General features: G+C 54.4%; 1 long non-coding RNA gene across 1 annotated transcript; it reads right to left on the reverse strand.

Moving 5' to 3' along the window:
* Positions 1-1,319: 1,319 nt before the first annotated feature.
* LOC106828156 (uncharacterized) lies at positions 1,320-4,536 on the reverse strand. Its single transcript, XR_001397306.3, has 3 exons — positions 4,361-4,536; positions 2,164-4,259; positions 1,320-1,872 (listed from the first exon to the last, which is right to left on the reverse strand). It is a non-coding gene; the product is annotated as an uncharacterized lncRNA (long non-coding RNA).
* Between the last annotated feature and the right edge of the window lie 234 nt (positions 4,537-4,770).

A 4,770-nucleotide genomic window follows, 5' to 3' on the forward strand; every position in this document is an offset into this window, starting at 1 on the left:
CTCGCTTTCCTGGCCATATTACAACAGAGCAGCGCCAGTGAAGTGTACCCCACTCCCTGCCCTGTCCCTCCTAAATCTCTTCACCTCTGAAGTCCACTCTTTGAGACCCCAAAAGTAGGGTTTAAGAAATGCGCTAGGAATGCGGAAGGGGCTGGGCGGTAGCCGACCTGTCTTGCAGTACAAGCCCGCTCCCTCCCTCAGAGCAGAGCACCTCTGGGTTGTAGGACTGTTCTCTGACTCCTCTTCCGAAAGACCCATGCCCCGTCTGCACCAGCCCCTCACAAAACCAGTTCCCGCCTTTGGGTGGGCACCGGGGGTCCTCCTTTCCTCCCTATCTGCTCCTGAGAACCCCAGTCACCTCCGTGTGCCTCCTCTCCTCAAGGCTTCCTGTGTTCTGTTTACCCTTTAGGTAACTCCATCCCTCCATAAATAAAGAACTCTGCTAGCTGGTTTCCTAGATAGCCAGACACAGCTTTTCAGTGGGCCCTCGACATATTTCCGTGAACAAGTCTCTCTCGGCCCCCACATATAAATAAATATGTCTGTAAAGAGATAGACTGGCCTAAGCCCCAATACACACACATCACGAGATAATTACACCCTTATATACATACAGATATCTCTATAGAGTTATATTCACAAGTGTCCATAACTCTAGAGAGAGTGCACAGCATGTACATATAGGACTATAATTACTTATGTCTATTTTTATAACTATGTAGTTATAAATAGATATGCCTATATATAGTGATAATAATATAGAAATATCTCCAAAGCCATATATGGCTCTAAGTGAATGCCCTAACTACCCTATATCACAATCAATAAGTGTATATCTCCTGATACATAATTCCAACGATATACATTTATCTATATAGCTGCTAAGAGACATAAATCTGTCAGGATATCAAATGTCCATAAAGCTGGATGGCTATAAGAGAGCCGTATATTTTCCCATATATAAATCTGCTCCTATAACTATTGTATACGCACAAATACAATGGAAATAATTATATTTTCCTGAAGCATAAATCTGTGAACACAACCACAGCACATTTAGGTACGGTCAGAGCCAGAGCAATATTTTCTAGACATCAGTCTGTCAATAGACACCAGTGCCTCCAAACAGAGAGAGTTATAGTGGGAGTTATAAATAAACTCTCCAGATGCGAAGGGATCACTAGAACTGGATGGAAACGGCTCTAGGCCGGCTTTTCTTCTTCTTCGTAAGATATTCTTGAAGCGAGCACGGTCACATATGTGAGGACGCAGAGGTGGCTGTGCACTGATATTTTCCCCTAAGGAGGACTGGAGGAACCATGTGGGAGCGGGTGGCGGGCCGCCCAGCAGCCCCTTGCGTGGCGGGCTCCCGGTAGCTGAGAGCTCCGGCGAGCGGAGAGGCCTAGGGAGAAAAATGAAGCGGAGTCGGGCTTGAGTCACTTTGCCCCCTCGGAGGCCCCAGATTCGCGCACCAGGGAAACCCCGACCGACTGGGCATCCGAGCCGAAAGCAGGAGGGGCGCGGAGGCCGGGGAGAAGGGGTCTACAGGCCGGGCTGGGGAGGCCGAGACCGAGCGGCTCGCCAGCCGGTGCCCGGCGGCCCGGCGCCCCATCGCCGGGGGCTGCTGCCTCGCCCGGCGGCCGCCTGGAACGCCGGCCCCGAGCCCTCTCGGCGCGCCCTGCCCTCTGCGCTGCCGCCGGTGTTATTTTATTGTTATTTCGTCCGATTCGTTATCGTGGCGTCCTCCGCCCCGTGTGGTTTTCAAAGGCGAGGGCGCCTGCGGTTCTCTTTCGCCGTGTGCGCTGGTCTTGACGAAGTGACTCACTGGAGAGTGTCTTTCTCCGTCTCTTTTCAGACCAGATGGGTCACCGGCTGTTGAAAAAGAATCCAAACCTCTGAAAAGGTTTGTGATTTAAATCTTTTAAAAGTTCTCACTCTCATTTGTTAGGGCCATTTTCTTTTAAAAAGTTGGCTAATGTATGTTTTTATATTTCCTCTTTGCTTTTTTTAGAATACAATTGTTTCGGAAGTGGGGGGGGGGGAGGATTTCGTTAGACCCGAAACTGTGGGACGCCTTCGTCTCCAGCGAGCGTCTTGTCTCTACACCTCTGAGTCCCACCTCCCCCAAAGAAATAAATTAAGACGATTCTCAGAAAATTGTACCTGGAGAGAATGAGGCGGACGTGGAAGGATCCGGGACCGTGGTCTTCTCTTCCTTTATGGAAATCCGCTCCGCTCCAAGCCCGCGAAGGAAAATTCTACGTGCCTCGACTCAACCCCTCCCTTCTGTCTTTTTTTTTTTAGAAAAGACCCCAGGAAGGGAACTTTCCCTGGGCCTCCCGGAGCCCCGGCCTCACTCGCCCCTCGTTCGGGCGGCCATAAATGTTTTTTTCTGCTCGCGTCTCTGCCCCGCAGCTCGTCCTCCGGGGCATCTCTGCCGCCAGGCCGGCCGGGCCCGGCTGTGGTCATCGCCTCATTCATCTCTGCCCCTCGGCCTGACTCTGCACGCTTGGCCTCCCCTTTAAAACAGGGGCTCCAGAGCGTCCCCAAAGCTCCTAACTACCTCCGTATGCGGGGTCCTTCCCCTGATCGCACAAAGCAAAAGCCCTAGAAACAGAAGCAGGACAGAGCGGCCTGCTGGCTCTCCCTCTCGTCCTCTGGCCGGAGGACCCTATCTGGGGAGGGGTTCCCAAACTCAGCCCCCAAGGGCATATGAAGAAGCTAACTTCCTTCCTTCCTTTCTTGTGTTCCCCTCAGATGCTGTGATCCTGACTCCTTCCGTGTCCCCACATCAAAATACCTCCTCCTGCATTTTATTGTTACCCTGCTAGGGAGGGACTGTTAACTACTGTTTTTATTGTTATTTATTTTTTATTGTTATTATGATTGTTGTCAGAGATTTGTTCACCGGGTTCAGGGGACAGCAGCCAGGCCCAGAGGGAGGCCTGCCTGTCACACGTGCACGCACACACTCCCAGGTATATGCCCACAAACGCCTGTTATGTTCAGGCCCCTGCGCAGCAGCTCACAGGAGGCAGGCCTGCGTGCGGCCTCCTGCCCCAGCACCAAACAACACACTGCCAACGCACGCCAGCGTTCAGGCGCAAACACCACCCCCGCACGATACCAAAACCCACGCACACGAGCGTGTAAGGAAAGGAAAACATAAGGACCCACTTGCAGAGATTTCTTCTCTCCCACAACCTGGAGGGGTGAGTCAGGCCTGTGTCTTTTTCCCCGAGTCTCTCTCTTTCTCTTTTTTTTCTCCTTGTTTACAGCTTCAGAGAGCTCAAGGCCCATAAATCTTGAGGGGCCTACAGAGCGCAGAGCACATTTGTATGCATCGTTAGGACTCGCTAATACCTAAGCCCATTAACGAGCGTGTATGCGCGTGGTTTCCGGTGTGTATTAACTTATAGTTAAATTCTGGAGGAAAGGGCATTGTGAATTAACATAGACCAAATCCATCACGCGCTTCTGTCATATCAGATTAGTCAGCCATGGGTTTGGGGGAGCGGGTTACCTGAGTCGGGGTGTACCCACCCTCCAAACTTTCTGGAACAAGCCTGGGGGTCTAGGGGAAGACAGGACACTCGTCCCCCAGCCCCGCGTTCAGCTCTCCCAGGCCAGCAGCTGCACACCTGCAGGATGCTGGAGGGGCAGGGGCTCCGGGCCGGGAGGCCCCTCCGGCGGAGGGAGGTGGCGCGGGGAGGCCCCGCGGGCGGCAGGCCGGCGTTGTGCTGGGGCCGCTAGGCCCGTGGCCGCTGGGCCGTCTGGTTTCCGCTTTCCGAGAGAACCGAGAGGAGAGGAAGGGCAAGTGGAGTCGCTGAACTTTAATTAAACCGAAGAGAAGACGGTGGGGGGAGGAATAAACGATCGGAGGAGGAGGAGGCCGCGAGGCCGAGGAAAGGAAGCGAGTCCGGCTCGGGCGGGCGCGGGAAGCCTGGAGATCAGCCCGCGGGCGCGGAGGCCGGCCTGGCGGGAAGGTTTTCCTCTCCGCCCCAGGCGAGGAGGCTATTTCTAGCCTTAAAAATAAATAATTTTTTTTAAAAGAAAGAAAAAAAGGAAAAGAAACAAGAGGTAAAGAAAAGCAAAATTCTTTCTAATTATATAGCATGTTTCAGCCAGGTGTTCGTAGTTCCGATGACTCAGGTCCTATTGGAACCCCAAGGATCTGTGTAATTGGGCCTGGACAGACAGAGATGAAGGGGGCCAGTTCTAGAGGAGGAACGGGGGTGGAAGGTCCATCGCTTGGGGTCCTGTAGAAAATGCCAAAGACAAAACAAGTTAATTATTGTGTCCGTGTAGATCTAGTTGCCTATTTAAACACAGCGGTGGGGGCAGGGGGGAGAGGACGGACAGGGAATAACCGGGCCTGGTGGGGCGGTGGAGCGGGCCGCCGGGAGAGAAGATGCCCCTCTTCCCTTGCGAGAGCAGCTTCGGGGCCCCTCGGCGAGGCTCGGCGGCCGCGCGGCGGGCCGGGGCCGGGCTGGAGCGGGGGCCGGGCCGGGCTGGAGCGGGGGCCGGGCCGGGGGCCGGGCGGGGCCGGGGAGGGGGGCGGGGGCGGGGCGGGCCCTCCCCGGGCGCTGTGAACTTTAGCTGGGCCGCCGCCTGTCAGCCGCAGAAAGCGTTAAAGGTGCAGCAGCCCGCGCCAGCCTCCGCAGCCGCCTTTGTACGCGTGATTTATGACTTCAATCTTGGTTCACCGAGAGTTCACACGGCTTTCGCTGCTGTTGAAGGTTAAAAGATGGTCTTCGCTTGACAAGTGGG

Source organism: Equus asinus, chromosome 22 (genome assembly GCF_041296235.1).
Source record: "Equus asinus isolate D_3611 breed Donkey chromosome 22, EquAss-T2T_v2, whole genome shotgun sequence".
Lineage (NCBI taxonomy): Eukaryota > Metazoa > Chordata > Mammalia > Perissodactyla > Equidae > Equus > Equus asinus.